The following is a 21,458-nucleotide window of genomic DNA, read 5'->3' on the forward strand; positions in this document are numbered from 1 at the left end:
TGCAGGCCTGGGTCTTAATCCTAAGCCATGTAGGCCTGGGTCTTAATCCTAAGCCATGTAGGCCTGGGTCTTAATCCTAAGCCATGCAGGCCTGGGTCTTAATCCTAAGCCACACAGGCCTGGGTCTCAATCCTGAGCCACGCAGGCCTGGGTCTTAATACTAAGCCATGTAGGCCTGGGTCTTAATCCTAAGCCATGCAGGCCTGGGTCTTAATCCTAAGCCATGTAGGCCTGGGTCTCAATCCTGAGCCACGCAGGCCTGGGTCTTAATACTAAGCCATGTAGGCCTGGGTCTTAATCCTAAGCCATGCAGGCCTGGGTCTTAATCCTAAGCCATGTAGGCCTGGGTCTTAATCCTAAGCCATGTAGGCCTGGGTCTTAATCCTAAGCCATGCAGGCCTGGGTCTTAATCCCAAGCCATGCAGGCCTGGGTCTTAATCCTAAGCCATGTAGGCCTGGGTCTTGATCCTAAGCCATGTAGGCCTGGGTCTTAATCCTAAGCCACGTAGGCCTGGGTCTTAATCCTGAGCCACGCAGGCCTGGGTCTTAATCCTAAGCCATGTAGGCCTGGGTCTTAATCCTAAGCCACGTAGGCCTGGGTCTTAATCCTAAGCCATGTAGGCCTGGGTCTTGATCCTAAGCCATGTAGGCCTGGGTCTTAATCCTAAGCCATGCAGGCCTGGGTCTTAATCCTAAGCCACGCAGGCCTGGGTCTTCATCCTAAGCCATGCAGGCCTGGGTCTTAATCCTAAGCCACGTAGGCCTGGGTCTCAATCCTAAGCCATGTAGGCCTGGGTCTTAATCCTAAGCCATGTAGGCCTGGGTCTTAATCCCAAGCCATGCAGGCCTGGGTCTTAATCCTAAGCCATGTAGGCCTGGGTCTTAGTCCTAAGCCATGTAGGCCTGGGTCTTAATCCTAAGCCATGCAGGCCTGGGTCTTAATCCTAAGCCACGCAGGCCTGGGTCTTCATCCTAAGCCATGCAGGCCTGGGTCTTGATCCTAAGCCATGTAGGCCTGGGTCTTAATCCTAAGCCACGTAGGCCTGGGTCTTAATCCTGAGCCACGCAGGCCTGGGTCTTAATCCTAAGCCATGTAGGCCTGGGTCTTAATCCTAAGCCACGTAGGCCTGGGTCTTAATCCTAAGCCATGTAGGCCTGGGTCTTGATCCTAAGCCATGTAGGCCTGGGTCTTAATCCTAAGCCACGTAGGCCTGGGTCTTGATCCTAAGCCATGTAGGCCTGGGTCTTAATCCTAAGCCATGTAGGCCTGGGTCTTGATCCTAAGCCATGTAGGCCTGGGTCTTAATCCTAAGCCATGTAGGCCTGGGTCTTAATCCTAAGCCATGTAGGCCTGGGTCTTGATCCTAAGCCATGTAGGCCTGGGTCTTAATCCTAAGCCATGTAGGCCTGGGTCTTAATCCTAAGCCATGTAGGCCTGGGTCTTAATCCTAAGCCATGTAGGCCTGGTTCTTAATCCTAAGCCATGTAGGCCTGGGTCTTTCAATTCTCCAATTCTTCTAGTGCCTTGTGGAGCCCAGTTAAACGTTTGGTGAACTGATCTCTCTCTCTCTCTCTCTCTCTCTCTCTCTCTCTTGGGGAGTGCGAAGAGCATGCCCAAACCATCTCCATCTACCCCTCATCATGATCTCGTCCACATACGGTACTTGAGTAATCCTCTTATAGTTTCATTTCTAATTTAACCTAGCCATTGTTTGATTTGCTTTTATCAATCTTTCACTAAATTCTAATTCTAAAGACCCTGTATTGGAGATCATGGTTCCTAAACACTTAAATGATTCTACCTCACTAAGCCTGTCTCCTCCCAATGATATTTCATCTTCCATTGCAGACTCCATTCTCATCATCTCTGTCTTTCTTCTATTTATCTTCAGCCCCACCTCGTGTGATATTTCATGCATTCTGGTAAGCAAGCATTGCAAATCCTGTGGTGTTCTGTTAAGAAGGACAGCATCATTCCTATGACCAATCCAGTCTAATCCTTCCCCACAATCTCTGACTGTTCTACGCATTACAAAGCCTATGAGGAGGATAAACAACATAGGTGATAACACATTCCCTTGGAGTACTCCGCTGTTCACTGGAAACTCACTTGATAAGACTCCATTATTATTATTATTACTAATATTATTATTATCATTATTATTATTAAATGCTAAGCTACAACCCTAGTTGGAAAAGCAGGATGCTATAAGCCCAGGGGCCCCAACAGGGAAAATAGCCCAGTGAGGAAAGGAAATAAAGAAAAACAAAATATTTTAAGTATAGTAACAACATTAAAATAAATATTTCCTATAAAAACTATAAAAAAAAAACTTTAACAAAACAAGGGGAAGAGAAACTAGATAGAAGTGTGCCCGAGTGTACCCTCAAGCAAGAGAATACCATCAAAAGGGGATTTCTATATTCTACGCATTGCTGTACAATATGTCTCAAAATGAAAATTAGGTCAGTGCAACTTCTACCTTTTCTAAATCCTGCTTGTTCATCTCTCAGCTTTCCATCTCTTTAGTTTTTTTTTAGGATACCTTCGACTTCAAACACACCGAATTTATTCATGGGAACATTAATAGATATAAAGTTCTCCAAACCAACCTAGAACCAAGGAGAGCCAGGCAATGGCCGCTGGTCACTCAACAGAGAGCCCATCCTTGGATCACTAGAATGGTGAGGCTGCAGACACTAAAGGAACTAACGAGTTCTATTAATAGATATAAAGTTCTCCAAACCAACCTAGGACCAAGGAGGGCCAGGCAATGGCTGCTGATCACTCAACAGAGAGCCCATCCTTGGATCACTAGAATGGTGAGGCTGCAGACACTAAAGGAACTAACGAGTTCTATTAATAGATATAAAGTTCTCCAAACCAACCTAGGACCAAGGAGGGCCAGACAATGGCCGCTGATCACTCAACCGAGAGCCCATCCTTAGATCACTAGAATGGTGAGGCTGCAGACACTAAAGGAACTAACGAGTTCTATTAATAGATATAAAGTTCTCCCAACCAACCTAGGACCAAGGAGGGCCAGGCAATGGCTGCTGATCACTCAACAGAGAGCCCATCATTAGATCACTAGAATGGAGAGGCTGCAGACACTAAAGGAACTAGCGAGTTCTATTAATAGATATAAAGTTCTCCAAACCAACCTAGGACCAAGGAGGGCCAGGCAATGGCTGCTGATCACTCAACAGAGAGCCCATCCTTAGATCACTAGAATGGAGAGGCTGCAGACACTAAAGGAACTAACGAGTTCTATTAATAGATATATAGTTCTCCAAACCAACCTAGGACCAAGGAGGGCCAGGCAATGGCTGCTGATCACTCAACAGAGAGCCCATCATTAGATCACTAGAATGGAGAGGCTGCAGACACTAAAGGAACTAACGAGTTCTATTAATAGATATAAAGTTCTCCCAACCAACCTAGGATCAAGGAGGGCCAGGCAATGGCCGCTGATCACTCAACAGAGAGCCCATCATTAGATCACTAGAATGGAGAGGCTGCAGACACTAAAGGAACTAACGAGTTCTATTAATAGATAAAAAGTTCTCCCAACCAACCTAGGATCAAGGAGGGCCAGGCAATGGCTGCTGATCACTCAACAGAGAGCCCATCCTTAGATCACTAGAATGGTGAGGCTGCAGACACTAAAGGAACTAACGAGTTCTATTAATAGATATATATTTCTCCAAACCAACCTAGGGTCAAGGAGGGCCAGGCAATGGCTGCTGATCACTCAACAGAGAGCCCATCCTTAGATCACTAGAAGGGAGAGGCTGCAGACACTAAAGGAACTAACGAGTTCTATGAATAGATATAAAGTTCTCCAAACCAACCTAGGACCAAGGAGGGCCAGGCAATGGCTGCTGATCACTCAACAGAGAGCCCATCCTTAGATCACTAGAATGGTGAGGCTGCACACACTAAAGGAACTAACGAGTTCTATTAATAGATATAAAGTTCTCCAAACCAACCTAGGACCAAGGAGGGCCAGGCAATGGCTGCTGATCACTCAACAGAGAGCCCATCCTTAGATCACTAGAATGGTGAGGCTGCACACACTAAAGGAACTAACGAGTTCTATTAATAGATATAAAGTTCTCCAAACCAACCTAGGACCAAGGAGGGCCAGGCAATGGCTGCTGATCACTCAACAGAGAGCCCATCCTTGGATCACTAGAATGGTGAGGCTGCACACACTAAAGGAACTAACGAGTTCTATTAATAGATATATATTTCTCCAAACCAACCTAGGGTCAAGGAGGGCCAGGCAATGGCTGCTGATCACTCAACAGAGAGCCCATCCTTAGATCACTAGAAGGGAGAGGCTGCAGACACTAAAGGAACTAACGAGTTCTATGAATAGATATAAAGTTCTCCAAACCAACCTAGGACCAAGGAGGGCCAGGCAATGGCTGCTGATCACTCAACAGAGAGCCCATCCTTGGATCACTAGAATGGTGAGGCTGCACACACTAAAGGAACTAACGAGTTCTATTAATAGATATAAAGTTCTCCAAACCAACCTAGGACCAAGGAGGGCCAGGCAATGGCTGCTGATCACTCAACAGAGAGCCCATCCTTAGATCACTAGAATGGTGAGGCTGCACACACTAAAGGAACTAACGAGTTCTATTAATAGATATAAAGTTCTCCAAACCAACCTAGGGTCAAGGAGGGCCAGGCAATGGCTGCTGATCACTCAACAGAGAGCCCATCCTTAGATCACTAGAATGGTGAGGCTGCACACACTAAAGGAACTAACGAGTTCTATTAATAGATATATATTTCTCCAAACCAACCTAGGGTCAAGGAGGGCCAGGCAATGGCTGCTGATCACTCAACAGAGAGCCCATCCTTAGATCACTAGAATGGTGAGGCTGCACACACTAAAGGAACTAACGAGTTCTATTAATAGATATATATTTCTCCAAACCAACCTAGGGTCAAGGAGGGCCAGGCAATGGCTGCTGATCACTCAACAGAGAGCCCATCCTTAGATCACTAGAATGGTGAGGCTGCACACACTAAAGGAACTAACGAGTTCTATTAATAGATATATATTTCTCCAAACCAACCTAGGGTCAAGGAGGGCCAGGCAATGGCTGCTGATCACTCAACAGAGAGCCCATCCTTAGATCACTAGAATGGTGAGGCTGCACACACTAAAGGAACTAACGAGTTCTATTAATAGATATAAAGTTCTCCAAACCAACCTAGGACCAAGGAGGGCCAGGCAATGGCTGCTGATCACTCAACAGAGAGCCCATCCTTAGATCACTAGAATGGTGAGGCTGCACACACTAAAGGAACTAACGAGTTCTATTAATAGATATATATTTCTCCAAACCAACCTAGGGTCAAGGAGGGCCAGGCAATGGCTGCTGATCACTCAACAGAGAGCCCATCCTTAGATCACTAGAATGGTGAGGCTGCACACACTAAAGGAACTAACGAGTTCTATTAATAGATATAAAGTTCTCCAAACCAACCTAGGACCAAGGAGGGCCAGGCAATGGCTGCTGATCACTCAACAGAGAGCCCATCCTTAGATCACTAGAATGGAGAGGCTGCAGACACTAAAGGAACTAACGAGTTCTATTAATAGATATAAAGTTCTCCAAACCAACCTAGGACCAAGGAGGGCCAGGCAATGGCTGCTGATCACTCAACAGAGAGCCCATCCTTAGATCACTAGAATGGAGAGGCTGCAGACACTAAAGGAACTAACGAGTTCTATTAATAGATATATAGTTCTCCAAACCAACCTAGGGTCAAGGAGGGCCAGGCAATGGCTGCTGATCACTCAACAGAGAGCCCATCCTTAGATCACTAGAATGGTGAGGCTGCAGACACTAAAGGAACTAACGAGTTCTATTAATAGATATAAAGTTCTCCAAACCAACCTAGGACCAAGGAGGGCCAGGCAATGGCTGCTGATCACTCAACAGAGAGCCCATCCTTAGATCACTAGAATGGTGAGGCTGCAGACACTAAAGGAACTAACGAGTTCTATTAATAGATATATAGTTCTCCCAACCAACATAGGGTCAAGGAGGGCCAGGCAATGGCTGCTGATCACTCAACAGAGAGCCCATCCTTAGATCACTAGAATGGAGAGGCTGCAGACACTAAAGGAACTAACGAGTTCTATTAATAGATATATAGTTCTCCAAACCAACCTAGGGTCAAGGAGGGCCAGGCAATGGCTGCTGATCACTCAACAGAGAGCCCATCCTTAGATCACTAGAATGGTGAGGCTGCAGACACCAAAGGAACTAACGAGTTCTATTAATAGATATAAAGTTCTCCAAACCAACCTAGGATCAAGGAGGGCCAGGCAATGGCTGCTGATCACTCAACAGAGAGCCCATCCTTAGATCACTAGAATGGAGAGGCTGCAGACACTAAAGGAACTAACGAGTTCTATTAATAGATATAAAGTTCTCCCACCCAACCTAGGATCAAGGAGGGCCAGGCAATGGCTGCTGATCACTCAACAGAGAGCCCATCCTTAGATCACTAGAATGGTGAGGCTGCAGACACTAAAGGAACTAACGAGTTCTATTAATAGATATAAAGTTCTCCTAACCAACCTAGGATCAAGGAGGGCCAGGCAATGGCTGCTGATCACTCAACAGAGAGCCCATCCTTAGATCACTAGAATGGAGAGGCTGCAGACACTAAAGGAACTAACGAGTTCTATTAATAGATATAAAGTTCTCCCAACCAACCTAGGACCAAGGAGGGCCAGGCAATGGCTGCTGATCACTCAACAGAGAGCCCATCCTTAGATCACTAGAATGGAGAGGCTGCAGACACTAAAGGAACTAACGAGTTCTATTAATAGATATAAAGTTCTCCAAACCAACCTAGGATCAAGGAGGGCCAGGCAATGGCTGCTGATCACTCAACAGAGAGCCCATCCTTAGATCACTAGAATGGTGAGGCTGCAGACACCAAAGGAACTAACGAGTTCTATTAATAGATATAAAGTTCTCCAAACCAACCTAGGACCAAGGAGGGCCAGGCAATGGCTGCTGATCACTCAACAGAGAGCCCATCCTTAGATCACTAGAATGGAGAGGCTGCAGACACTAAAGGAACTAACGAGTTCTATTAATAGATATAAAGTTCTCCAAACCAACCTAGGACCAAGGAGGGCCAGGCAATGGCTGCTGATCACTCAAGAGAGAGCCCATCCTTAGATCACTAGAATGGTGAGGCTGCAGACACTAAAAGAACTAACGAGTTCTATTAATAGATATAAAGTTCTCCAAACCAACCTAGGACCAAGGAGGGCCAGGCAATGGCTGCTGATCCCTCAACAGAGAGCCCATCCTTAGATCACTAGAATGGAGAGGCTGCAGACACTAAAAGAACTAACGAGTTCTATTAATAGATATAAAGTTCTCCAAACCAACCTAGGACCAAGGAGGGCCAGGCAATGGCTGCTGATCCCTCAACAGAGAGCCCATCCTTAGATCACTAGAATGGTGAGGCTGCAGACACCAAAGGAACTAACGAGTTCTATTAATAGATATAAAGTTCTCCAAACCAACCTAGGGTCAAGGAGGGCCAGGCAATGGCTGCTGATCACTCAACAGAGAGCCCATCCTTAGATCACTAGAATGGAGAGGCTGCAGACACTAAAGGAACTAACGAGTTCTATTAATAGATATAAAGTTCTCCAAACCAACCTAGGACCAAGGAGGGCCAGGCAATGGCTGCTGATCACTCAAGAGAGAGCCCATCCTTAGATCACTAGAATGGTGAGGCTGCAGACACTAAAAGAACTAACGAGTTCTATTAATAGATATAAAGTTCTCCAAACCAACCTAGGATCAAGGAGGGCCAGGCAATGGCTGCTGATCCCTCAACAGAGAGCCCATCCTCAGATCACTAGAATGGTGAGGCTGCAGACACTAAAAGAACTAACGAGTTCTATTAATAGATATAAAGTTCTCCAAACCAACCTAGGACCAAGGAGGGCCAGGCAATGGCTGCTGATCACTCAACAGAGAGCCCATCCTTAGATCACTAGAATGGTGAGGCTGCAGACACTAAAGGAACTAACGAGTTCTATTAATAGATATAAAGTTCTCCCAACCAACCTAGGACCAAGGAGGGCCAGGCAATGGCTGCTGATCCCTCAACAGAGAGCCCATCCTCAGATCACTAGAATGGTGAGGCTGCAGACACTAAAGGAACTAACGAGTTCTATTAATAGATATAAAGTTCTCCAAACCAACCTAGGATCAAGGAGGGCCAGGCAATGGCTGCTGATCCCTCAACAGAGAGCCCATCCTTAGATCACTAGAATGGTGAGGCTGCAGACACTAAAAGAACTAACGAGTTCTATTAATAGATATAAAGTTCTCCAAACCAACCTAGGACCAAGGAGGGCCAGGCAATGGCTGCTGATCCCTCAACAGAGAGCCCATCCTCAGATCACTAGAATGGTGAGGCTGCAGACACTAAAGGAACTAACGAGTTCTATTAATAGATATAAAGTTCTCCAAACCAACCTAGGATCAAGGAGGGCCAGGCAATGGCTGCTGATCCCTCAACAGAGAGCCCATCCTTAGATCACTAGAATGGTGAGGCTGCAGACACTAAAAGAACTAACGAGTTCTATTAATAGATATAAAGTTCTCCAAACCAACCTAGGACCAAGGAGGGCCAGGCAATGGCTGCTGATCACTCAACAGAGAGCCCATCCTTAGATCACTAGAATGGAGAGGCTGCAGACACTAAAGGAACTAACGAGTTCTATTAATAGATATAAAGTTCTCCAAACCAACCTAGGATCAAGGAGGGCCAGGCAATGGCTGCTGATCACTCAACAGAGAGCCCATCCTTAGATCACTAGAATGGAGAGGCTGCAGACACTAAAGGAACTAACGAGTTCTATTAATAGATATAAAGTTCTCCAAACCAACCTAGGATCAAGGAGGGCCAGGCAATGGCTGCTGATCACTCAACAGAGAGCCCATCCTTAGATCACTAGAATGGAGAGGCTGCAGACACTAAAGGAACTAACGAGTTCTATTAATAGATATAAAGTTCTCCCAACCAACCTAGGATCAAGGAGGGCCAGGCAATGGCTGCTGATCACTCAACAGAGAGCCCACCCTTACATCACTAGAATGGTGAGGCTGCAGACACTAAAGGAACTAACGAGTTCTATTAATAGATATAAAGTTCTCCCAACCAACCTAGGATCAAGGAGGGCCAGGCAATGGCTGCTGATCACTCAACAGAGAGCCCACCCTTACATCACTAGAATGGTGAGGCTGCAGACACTAAAGGAACTAACGAGTTCTATTAATAGATATAAAGTTCTCCAAACCAACCTAGGACCAAGGAGGGCCAGGCAATGGCTGCTGATCACTCAACAGAGAGCCCATCCTTGGATCACTAGAATGGAGAGGCTGCAGACACTAAAGGAACTAACGAGTTCTATTAATAGATATAAAGTTCTCCAAACCAACCTAGGATCAAGGAGGGCCAGGCAATGGCTGCTGATCACTCAACAGAGAGCCCATCCTTAGATCACTAGATTGGTGAGGCTGCAGACACTAAAGGAACTAACGAGTTCTATTAATAGATATAAAGTTCTCCCAACCAACCTAGGACCAAGGAGGGCCAGGCAATGGCTGCTGATCACTCAACAGAGAGCCCATCCTTAGATCACTAGAATGGAGAGGCTGCAGACACTAAAGGAACTAACGAGTTCTATTAATAGATATAAAGTTCTCCCAACCAACCTAGGATCAAGGAGGGCCAGGCAATGGCTGCTGATCACTCAACAGAGAGCCCATCCTTAGATCACTAGAATGGTGAGGCTGCAGACACTAAAGGAACTAACGAGTTCTATTAATAGATATAAAGTTCTCCAAACCAACCTAGGACCAAGGAGGGCCAGGCAATGGCTGCTGATCACTCAACAGAGAGCCCATCCTTAGATCACTAGATTGGTGAGGCTGCAGACACTAAAGGAACTAACGAGTTCTATTAATAGATATAAAGTTCTCCAAACCAACCTAGGATCAAGGAGGGCCAGGCAATGGCTGCTGATCACTCAACAGAGAGGCCCATCCTTAGATCACTAGAATGGAGAGGCTGCAGACACTAAAGGAACTAACGAGTTCTATTAATAGATATAAAGTTCTCCAAACCAACCTAGGATCAAGGAGGGCCAGGCAATGGCTGCTGATCACTCAACAGAGAGCCCACCCTTACATCACTAGAATGGTGAGGCTGCAGACACTAAAGGAACTAACGAGTTCTATTAATAGATATAAAGTTCTCCAAACCAACCTAGGACCAAGGAGGGCCAGGCAATGGCTGCTGATCACTCAACAGAGAGCCCATCCTTGGATCACTAGAATGGAGAGGCTGCAGACACTAAAGGAACTAACGAGTTCTATTAATAGATATAAAGTTCTCCAAACCAACCTAGGACCAAGGAGGGCCAGGCAATGGCTGCTGATCACTCAACAGAGAGCCCATCCTTAGATCACTAGAATGGAGAGGCTGCAGACACTAAAGGAACTAACGAGTTCTATTAATAGATATAAAGTTCTCCAAACCAACCTAGGATCAAGGAGGGCCAGGCAATGGCTGCTGATCACTCAACAGAGAGGCCCATCCTTAGATCACTAGAATGGAGAGGCTGCAGACACTAAAGGAACTAACGAGTTCTATTAATAGATATAAAGTTCTCCAAACCAACCTAGGATCAAGGAGGGCCAGGCAATGGCTGCTGATCACTCAACAGAGAGCCCATCCTTAGATCACTAGAATGGTGAGGCTGCAGACACTAAAGGAACTAACGAGTTCTATTAATAGATATAAAGTTCTCCAAACCAACCTAGGACCAAGGAGGGCCAGGCAATGGCTGCTGATCACTCAACAGAGAGCCCATCCTTAGATCACTAGATTGGTGAGGCTGCAGACACTAAAGGAACTAACGAGTTCTATTAATAGATATAAAGTTCTCCAAACCAACCTAGGATCAAGGAGGGCCAGGCAATGGCTGCTGATCACTCAACAGAGAGCCCACCCTTACATCACTAGAATGGTGAGGCTGCAGACACCAAAGGAACTAACGAGTTCTATTAATAGATATAAAGTTCTCCAAACCAACCTAGGATCAAGGAGGGCCAGGCAATGGCTGCTGATCACTCAACAGATAGCCCATCCTTAGATCACTAGAATGGTGAGGCTGCAGACACTAAAGGAACTAACGAGTTGTATTAATAGATATAAAGTTCTCCAAACCAACCTAGGACCAAGGAGGGCCAGGCAATGGCTGCTGATCACTCAACAGAGAGCCCATCCTTGGATCACTAGAATGGAGAGGCTGCAGACACCAAAGGAACTAACGAGTTCTATTAATAGATATAAAGTTCTCCAAACCAACCTAGGATCAAGGAGGGCCAGGCAATGGCTGCTGATCACTCAACAGAGAGCCCATCCTTGGATCACTAGAATGGAGAGGCTGCAGACACTAAAGGAACTAACGAGTTCTATTAATAGATATAAAGTTCTCCAAACCAACCTAGGATCAAGGAGGGCCAGGCAATGGCTGCTGATCACTCAACAGATAGCCCATCCTTAGATCACTAGAATGGAGAGGCTGCAGACACCAAAGGAACTAACGAGTTCTATTAATAGATATAAAGTTCTCCAAACCAACCTAGGACCAAGGAGGGCCAGGCAATGGCTGCTGATCACTCAACAGAGAGCCCATCCTTAGATCACTAGAATGGTGAGGCTGCAGACACTAAAGGAACTAACGAGTTCTATTAATAGATATAAAGTTCTCCAAACCAACCTAGGATCAAGGAGGGCCAGGCAATGGCTGCTGATCACTCAACAGAGAGCCCATCCTTAGATCACTAGAATGGTGAGGCTGCAGACACTAAAGGAACTAACGAGTTCTATTAATAGATATAAAGTTCTCCCAACCAACCTAGGACCAAGGAGGGCCAGGCAATGGCCGCTGATCACTCAACAGAGAGCCCATCCTTAGATCACTAGAATGTTGAGGCTGCAGACACTAAAGGAACTAACGAGTTCTATTAATAGATATAAAGTTCTCCCAACCAACCTAGGACCAAGGAGGGCCAGGCAATGGCCGCTGATCACTCAACAGAGAGCCCATCCTTAGATCACTAGAATGTTGAGGCTGCAGACACTAAAGGAACTAACGAGTTCTATTAATAGATATAAAGTTCTCCCAACCAACCTAGGACCAAGGAGGGCCAGGCAATGGCCGCTGATCACTCAACAGACAGCCCATCCTTAGATCACTAGAATGGTGGGGCTGCAGACACTAAAGGAACTAACGAGTTCTATTAATAGATATAAAGTTCTCCAAACCAACCTAGGATCAAGGAGGGCCAGGCAATGGCTGCTGATCACTCAACAGAGAGCCCATCCTTAGATCACTAGAATGGTGAGGCTGCAGACACTAAAGGAACTAACGAGTTCTATTAATAGATATAAAGTTCTCCCAACCAACCTAGGACCAAGGAGGGCCAGGCAATGGCTGCTGATCACTCAACAGAGAGCCCATCCTTAGATCACTAGAATGGTGAGGCTGCAGACACTAAAGGAACTAACGAGTTCTATTAATAGATATAAAGTTCTCCCAACCAACCTAGGACCAAGGAGGGCCAGGCAATGGCTGCTGATCACTCAAGAGAGAGCCCATCCTTAGATCACTAGAATGGAGAGGCTGCAGACACTAAAGGAACTAACGAGTTCTATTAATAGATATAAAGTTCTCCCAACCAACCTAGGACCAAGGAGGGCCAGGCAATGGCTGCTGATCACTCAACAGAGAGCCCATCATAAGATCACTAGAATGGTGAGGCTGCAGACACTAAAGGAACTAACGAGTTCTATTAATAGATATAAAGTTCTCCCAACCAACCTAGGACCAAGGAGGGCCAGGCAATGGCTGCTGATCACTCAACAGAGAGCCCATCATAAGATCACTAGAATGGTGAGGCTGCAGACACTAAAGGAACTAACGAGTTCTATTAATAGATATAAAGTTCTCCCAACCAACCTAGGACCAAGGAGGGCCAGGCAATGGCTGCTGATCACTCAACAGAGAGCCCATCATAAGATCACTAGAATGGTGAGGCTGCAGACACTAAAGGAACTAACGAGTTCTATTAATAGATATAAAGTTCTCCCAACCAACCTAGGACCAAGGAGGGCCAGGCAATGGCTGCTGATCACTCAACAGAGAGCCCATCATAAGATCACTAGAATGGTGAGGCTGCAGACACTAAAGGAACTAACGAGTTCTATTAATAGATATAAAGTTCTCCCAACCAACCTAGGACCAAGGAGGGCCAGGCAATGGCTGCTGATCACTCAACAGAGAGCCCATCATAAGATCACTAGAATGGTGAGGCTGCAGACACTAAAGGAACTAACGAGTTCTATTAATAGATATAAAGTTCTCCCAACCAACCTAGGACCAAGGAGGGCCAGGCAATGGCTGCTGATCACTCAACAGAGAGCCCATCATAAGATCACTAGAATGGTGAGGCTGCAGACACTAAAGGAACTAACGAGTTCTATTAATAGATATAAAGTTCTCCCAACCAACCTAGGACCAAGGAGGGCCAGGCAATGGCTGCTGATCACTCAACAGAGAGCCCATCATAAGATCACTAGAATGGTGAGGCTGCAGACACTAAAGGAACTAACGAGTTCTATTAATAGATATAAAGTTCTCCCAACCAACCTAGGACCAAGGAGGGCCAGGCAATGGCTGCTGATCACTCAACAGAGAGCCCATCATAAGATCACTAGAATGGTGAGGCTGCAGACACTAAAGGAACTAACGAGTTCTATTAATAGATATAAAGTTCTCCCAACCAACCTAGGACCAAGGAGGGCCAGGCAATGGCTGCTGATCACTCAACAGAGAGCCCATCATAAGATCACTAGAATGGTGAGGCTGCAGACACTAAAGGAACTAACGAGTTCTATTAATAGATATAAAGTTCTCCCAACCAACCTAGGACCAAGGAGGGCCAGGCAATGGCTGCTGATCACTCAACAGAGAGCCCATCATAAGATCACTAGAATGGTGAGGCTGCAGACACTAAAGGAACTAACGAGTTCTATTAATAGATATAAAGTTCTCCCAACCAACCTAGGACCAAGGAGGGCCAGGCAATGGCTGCTGATCACTCAACAGAGAGCCCATCATAAGATCACTAGAATGGTGAGGCTGCAGACACTAAAGGAACTAACGAGTTCTATTAATAGATATAAAGTTCTCCCAACCAACCTAGGACCAAGGAGGGCCAGGCAATGGCTGCTGATCACTCAACAGAGAGCCCATCATAAGATCACTAGAATGGTGAGGCTGCAGACACTAAAGGAACTAACGAGTTCTATTAATAGATATAAAGTTCTCCCAACCAACCTAGGACCAAGGAGGGCCAGGCAATGGCTGCTGATCACTCAACAGAGAGCCCATCATAAGATCACTAGAATGGTGAGGCTGCAGACACTAAAGGAACTAACGAGTTCTATTAATAGATATAAAGTTCTCCCAACCAACCTAGGACCAAGGAGGGCCAGGCAATGGCTGCTGATCACTCAACAGAGAGCCCATCATAAGATCACTAGAATGGTGAGGCTGCAGACACTAAAGGAACTAACGAGTTCTATTAATAGATATAAAGTTCTCCCAACCAACCTAGGACCAAGGAGGGCCAGGCAATGGCTGCTGATCACTCAACAGAGAGCCCATCATAAGATCACTAGAATGGTGAGGCTGCAGACACTAAAGGAACTAACGAGTTCTATTAATAGATATAAAGTTCTCCCAACCAACCTAGGACCAAGGAGGGCCAGGCAATGGCTGCTGATCACTCAACAGAGAGCCCATCATAAGATCACTAGAATGGTGAGGCTGCAGACACTAAAGGAACTAACGAGTTCTATTAATAGATATAAAGTTCTCCCAACCAACCTAGGACCAAGGAGGGCCAGGCAATGGCTGCTGATCACTCAACAGAGAGCCCATCATAAGATCACTAGAATGGTGAGGCTGCAGACACTAAAGGAACTAACGAGTTCTATTAATAGATATAAAGTTCTCCCAACCAACCTAGGACCAAGGAGGGCCAGGCAATGGCTGCTGATCACTCAACAGAGAGCCCATCATAAGATCACTAGAATGGTGAGGCTGCAGACACTAAAGGAACTAACGAGTTCTATTAATAGATATAAAGTTCTCCCAACCAACCTAGGACCAAGGAGGGCCAGGCAATGGCTGCTGATCACTCAACAGAGAGCCCATCATAAGATCACTAGAATGGTGAGGCTGCAGACACTAAAGGAACTAACGAGTTCTATTAATAGATATAAAGTTCTCCCAACCAACCTAGGACCAAGGAGGGCCAGGCAATGGCTGCTGATCACTCAACAGAGAGCCCATCATAAGATCACTAGAATGGTGAGGCTGCAGACACTAAAGGAACTAACGAGTTCTATTAATAGATATAAAGTTCTCCCAACCAACCTAGGACCAAGGAGGGCCAGGCAATGGCTGCTGATCACTCAACAGAGAGCCCATCATAAGATCACTAGAATGGTGAGGCTGCAGACACTAAAGGAACTAACGAGTTCTATTAATAGATATAAAGTTCTCCCAACCAACCTAGGACCAAGGAGGGCCAGGCAATGGCTGCTGATCACTCAACAGAGAGCCCATCATAAGATCACTAGAATGGTGAGGCTGCAGACACTAAAGGAACTAACGAGTTCTATTAATAGATATAAAGTTCTCCCAACCAACCTAGGACCAAGGAGGGCCAGGCAATGGCTGCTGATCACTCAACAGAGAGCCCATCATAAGATCACTAGAATGGTGAGGCTGCAGACACTAAAGGAACTAACGAGTTCTATTAATAGATATAAAGTTCTCCCAACCAACCTAGGACCAAGGAGGGCCAGGCAATGGCTGCTGATCACTCAACAGAGAGCCCATCATAAGATCACTAGAATGGTGAGGCTGCAGACACTAAAGGAACTAACGAGTTCTATTAATAGATATAAAGTTCTCCCAACCAACCTAGGACCAAGGAGGGCCAGGCAATGGCTGCTGATCACTCAACAGAGAGCCCATCATAAGATCACTAGAATGGTGAGGCTGCAGACACTAAAGGAACTAACGAGTTCTATTAATAGATATAAAGTTCTCCCAACCAACCTAGGACCAAGGAGGGCCAGGCAATGGCTGCTGATCACTCAACAGAGAGCCCATCATAAGATCACTAGAATGGTGAGGCTGCAGACACTAAAGGAACTAACGAGTTCTATTAATAGATATAAAGTTCTCCCAACCAACCTAGGACCAAGGAGGGCCAGGCAATGGCCGCTGATCACTCAACAGAGAGCCCATCCTTAGATCACTAGAATGGTGAGGCTGCAGACACTACAGGAACTAACGAGTTCTATTAATAGATATAAAGTTCTCCCAACCAACCTAGGACCAAGGAGGGCCAGGCAATGGCTGCTGATCACTCAACAGAGAGCCCATCCTTAGATCACTAGAATGGTGAGGCTGCAGACACTACAGGAACTAACGAGTTCTATTAATAGATATAAAGTTCTCCCAACCAACCTAGGACCAAGGAGGGCCAGGCAATGGCTGCTGATCACTCAACAGAGAGCCCATCCTTAGATCACTAGAATGGTGAGGCTGCAGACACAAAAAGAACTAACGAGTTCTATTAATAGATATAAAGTTCTCCAAACCAACCTAGGATCAAGGAGGGCCAGGCAATGGCTGCTGATCACTCAACAGAGAGCCCATCCTTAGATCACTAGAATGGTGAGGCTGCAGACACTAAAGGAACTAACGAGTTCTATTAATAGATATAAAGTTCTCCCAACCAACCTAGGACCAAGGAGGGCCAGACAATGGCTGCTGATCACTCAACAGAGAGCCCATCCTTAGATCACTAGAATGGTGAGGCTGCAGACACTAAATGAACTAACGAGTTCTATTAATAGATATAAAGTTCTCCCAACCAACCTAGGACCAAGGAGGGCCAGGCAATGGCCGCTGATCACTCAACAGAGAGCCCATCCTTAGATCACTAGAATGGTGAGGCTGCAGACACTAAAGGAACTAACGAGTTCTATTAATAGATATAAAGTTCTCCCAACCAACCTAGGACCAAGGAGGGCCAGACAATGGCCGCTGATCACTCAACAGAGAGCCCATCCTTAGATCACTAGAATGGTGAGGCTGCAGACACTAAAGGAACTAACGAGTTCTATTAATAGATATAAAGTTCTCCAAACCAACCTAGGACCAAGGAGGGCCAGGCAATGGCTGCTGATCACTCAACAGAGAGCCCATCCTTAGATCACTAGAATGGTGAGGCTGCAGACACTAAAGGAACTAACGAGTTCTATTAATAGATATAAAGTTCTCCCAACCAACCTAGGACCAAGGAGGGCCAGGCAATGGCCGCTGATCACTCAACAGAGAGCCCATCCTTAGATCACTAGAATGGTGAGGCTGCAGACACTAAATGAACTAACGAGTTCTATTAATAGATATAAAGTTCTCCCAACCAACCTAGGACCAAGGAGGGCCAGGCAATGGCCGCTGGTCACTCAACAGAGAGCCCATCCTTAGATCACTAGAATGGTGAGGCTGCAGACACTAAAGGAACTAACGAGTTCTATTAATAGATATAAAGTTCTCCCAACCAACCTAGGACCAAGGAGGGCCAGGCAATGGCTGCTGATCACTCAACAGAGAGCCCATCCTTAGATCACTAGAATGGTGAGGCTGCAGACACTAAAGGAACTAACGAGTTCTATTAATAGATATAAAGTTCTCCCAACCAACCTAGGACCAAGGAGGGCCAGACAATGGCTGCTGATCACTCAACAGAGAGCCCATCCTTAGATCACTAGAATGGTGAGGCTGCAGACACTAAATGAACTAACGAGTTCTATTAATAGATATAAAGTTCTCCAAACCAACCTAGGACCAAGGAGGGCCAGGCAATGGCTGCTGGTCACTCAACAGAGAGCCCATCCTTAGATCACTAGAATGGTGAGGCTGCAGACACTAAAGGAACTAACGAGTTCTATTAATATATATAAAGTTCTCCAAACCAACCTAGGATCAAGGAGGGCCAGGCAATGGCTGCTGATCACTCAACAGAGAGCCCATCCTTAGATCACTAGAATGGTGAGGCTGCAGACACTAAAGGAACTAACGAGTTCTATTAATAGATATAAAGTTCTCCCAACCAACCTAGGACCAAGGAGGGCCAGGCAATGGCTGCTGATCACTCAACAGAGAGCCCATCCTTAGATCACTAGAATGGAGAGGCTGCAGACACTAAAGGAACTAACGAGTTCTATTAATAGATATAAAGTTCTCCCAACCAACCTAGGACCAAGGAGGGCCAGGCAATGGCTGCTGATCACTCAACAGAGAGCCCATCCTTAGATCACTAGAATGGAGAGGCTGCAGACACTAAAGGAACTAACGAGTTCTATTAATAGATATAAAGTTCTCCAAACCAACCTAGGACCAAGGAGGGCCAGGCAATGGCTGCTGCTAACTCAAAAGATAGCCCATCCTTAGATCACTAGAATGGTGAGGCTGCAGACACTAAAGGAACTAACGAGTTCTATTAATAGATATAAAGTTCTCCAAACCAACCTAGGATCAAGGAGGGCCAGGCAATGGCTGCTGGTCACTCAACAGATAGCCCATCCTTAGATCACTTGAATGGTGAGGCTGCAGACACTAAAGGAACTAACGAGTTCTATTAATAGATATAAAGTTCTCCAAACCAACCTAGGATCAAGGAGGGCCAGGCAATGGCTGCTGCTAACTCAAAAGATAGCCCATCCTTAGATCACTAGAATGGTGAGGCTGCAGACACTAAAGGAACTAACGAGTTCTATTAATAGATATAAAGTTCTCCAAACCAACCTAGGATCAAGGAGGGCCAGGCAATGGCTGCTGCTAACTCAAAAGATAGCCCATCCTTAGATCACTAGAATGGTGAGGCTGCAGACACTAAAGGAACTAACGAGTTCTATTAATAGATATAAAGTTCTCCAAACCAACCTAGGACCAAGGAGGGCCAGGCAATGGCTGCTGGTCACTCAACAGAGAGCCCATCCTTAGATCACTAGAATGGTGAGGCTGCAGACACTAAAGGAACTAACGAGTTCTATTAATATATATAAAGTTCTCCAAACCAACCTAGGACCAAGGAGGGCCAGGCAATGGCTGCTGATCACTCAACAGAGAGCCCATCCTTAGATCACTAGAATGGTGAGGCTGCAGACACTAAAGGAACTAACGAGTTCTATTAATATATATAAAGTTCTCCAAACCAACCTAGGACCAAGGAGGGCCAGGCAATGGCTGCTGATCACTCAACAGAGAGCCCATCCTTAGATCACTAGAATGGTGAGGCTGCAGACACTAAAGGAACTAACGAGTTCTATTAATATATATAAAGTTCTCCCAACCAACCTAGGACCAAGGAGGGCCAGGCAATGGCTGCTGCTAACTCAAAAGATAGCCCATCCTTAGATCACTAGAATGGTGAGGCTGCAAACACTAAAGGAACTAACGAGTTCTATTAATAGATATAAAGTTCTCCAAACCAACCTAGGACCAAGGAGGGCCAGGCAATGGCTGCTGATCACTCAACAGAGAGCCCATCCTTAGATCACTAGAATGGTGAGGCTGCAAACACTAAAGGAACTAACGAGTTCTATTAATATATATAAAGTTCTCCAAACCAACCTAGGACCAAGGAGGGCCAGACAATGGCTGCTGATCACTCAACAGAGAGCCCATCCTTAGATCACTAGAATGGTGAGGCTGCAGACACTAAAGGAACTAACGAGTTCTATTAATAGATATAAAGTTCTCCAAACCAACCTAGGACCAAGGAGGGCCAGACAATGGCTGCTGATCACTCAACAGAGAGCCCATCCTTAGATCACTAGAATGGTGAGGCTGCAGACACTAAAGGAACTAACGAGTTCTATTAATAGATATAAAGTTCTCCAAACCAACCTAGGACCAAGGAGGGCCAGGCAATGGCCGCTGATCACTCAACAGAGAGCCCATCCTTAGATCACTAGAATGGTGAGGCTGCAGACACTAAAGCAACTAACGAGTTCTATTAATAGATATAAAGTTCTCCCAACCAACCTAGGACCAAGGAGGGCCAGGCAATGGCTGCTGATCACTCAACAGAGAGCCCATCCTTAGATCACTAGAATGGTGAGGCTGCAGACACTAAAGGAACTAACGAGTTCTATTAATAGATATAAAGTTCTCCCAACCAACCTAGGACCAAGGAGGGCCAGGCAATGGCTGCTGATCACTCAACAGAGAGCCCATCCTTAGATCACTAGAATGGTGAGGCTGCAGACACTAAAGCAACTAACGAGTTCTATTAATAGATATAAAGTTCTCCCAACCAACCTAGGATCAAGGAGGGCCAGGCAATGGCCGCTGATCACTCAACAGAGAGCCCATCCTTAGATCACTAGAATGGTGAGGCTGCAGACACTAAAGGAACTAACGAGTTCTATTAATAGATATAAAGTTCTCCCAACCAACCTAGGACCAAGGAGGGCCAGGCAATGGCCGCTGATCACTCAACAGAGAGCCCATCCTTAGATCACTAGAATGGTGAGGCTGCAGACACTAAAGCAACTAACGAGTTCTATTAATAGATATAAAGTTCTCCCAACCAACCTAGGACCAAGGAGGGCCAGGCAATGGCTGCTGATCACTCAACAGAGAGCCCATCCTTAGATCACTAGAATGGTGAGGCTGCAGACACTAAAGGAACTAACGAGTTCTATTAATAGATATAAAGTTCTCCAAACCAACCTAGGACCAAGGAGGGCCAGGCAATGGCCGCTGATCACTCAACAGAGAGCCCATCCTTAGATCACTAGAATGGTGAGGCTGCAGACACTAAAGGAACTAACGAGTTCTATTAATAGATATAAAGTTCTCCCAACCAACCTAGGACCAAGGAGGGCCAGGCAATGGCTGCTGATCACTCAACAGAGAGCCCATCCTTAGATCACTAGAATGGTGAGGCTGCAGACACTAAAGGAACTAACGAGTTCTATTAATAGATATCAAGTTCTCCCAACCAACCTAGGACCAAGGAGGGCCAGGCAATGGCTGCTGATCACTCAACAGAGAGCCCATCCTTAGATCACTAGAATGGTGAGGCTGCAGACACTAAAGGAACTAACGAGTTCTATTAATAGATATAAAGTTCTCCCAACCAACCTAGGACCAAGGAGGGCCAGGCAATGGCCGCTGATCACTCAACAGAGAGCCCATCCTTAGATCACTAGAATGGTG

This window comes from Palaemon carinicauda, chromosome 20, assembly GCF_036898095.1.
Source record: "Palaemon carinicauda isolate YSFRI2023 chromosome 20, ASM3689809v2, whole genome shotgun sequence".
Taxonomy (NCBI): domain Eukaryota; kingdom Metazoa; phylum Arthropoda; class Malacostraca; order Decapoda; family Palaemonidae; genus Palaemon; species Palaemon carinicauda.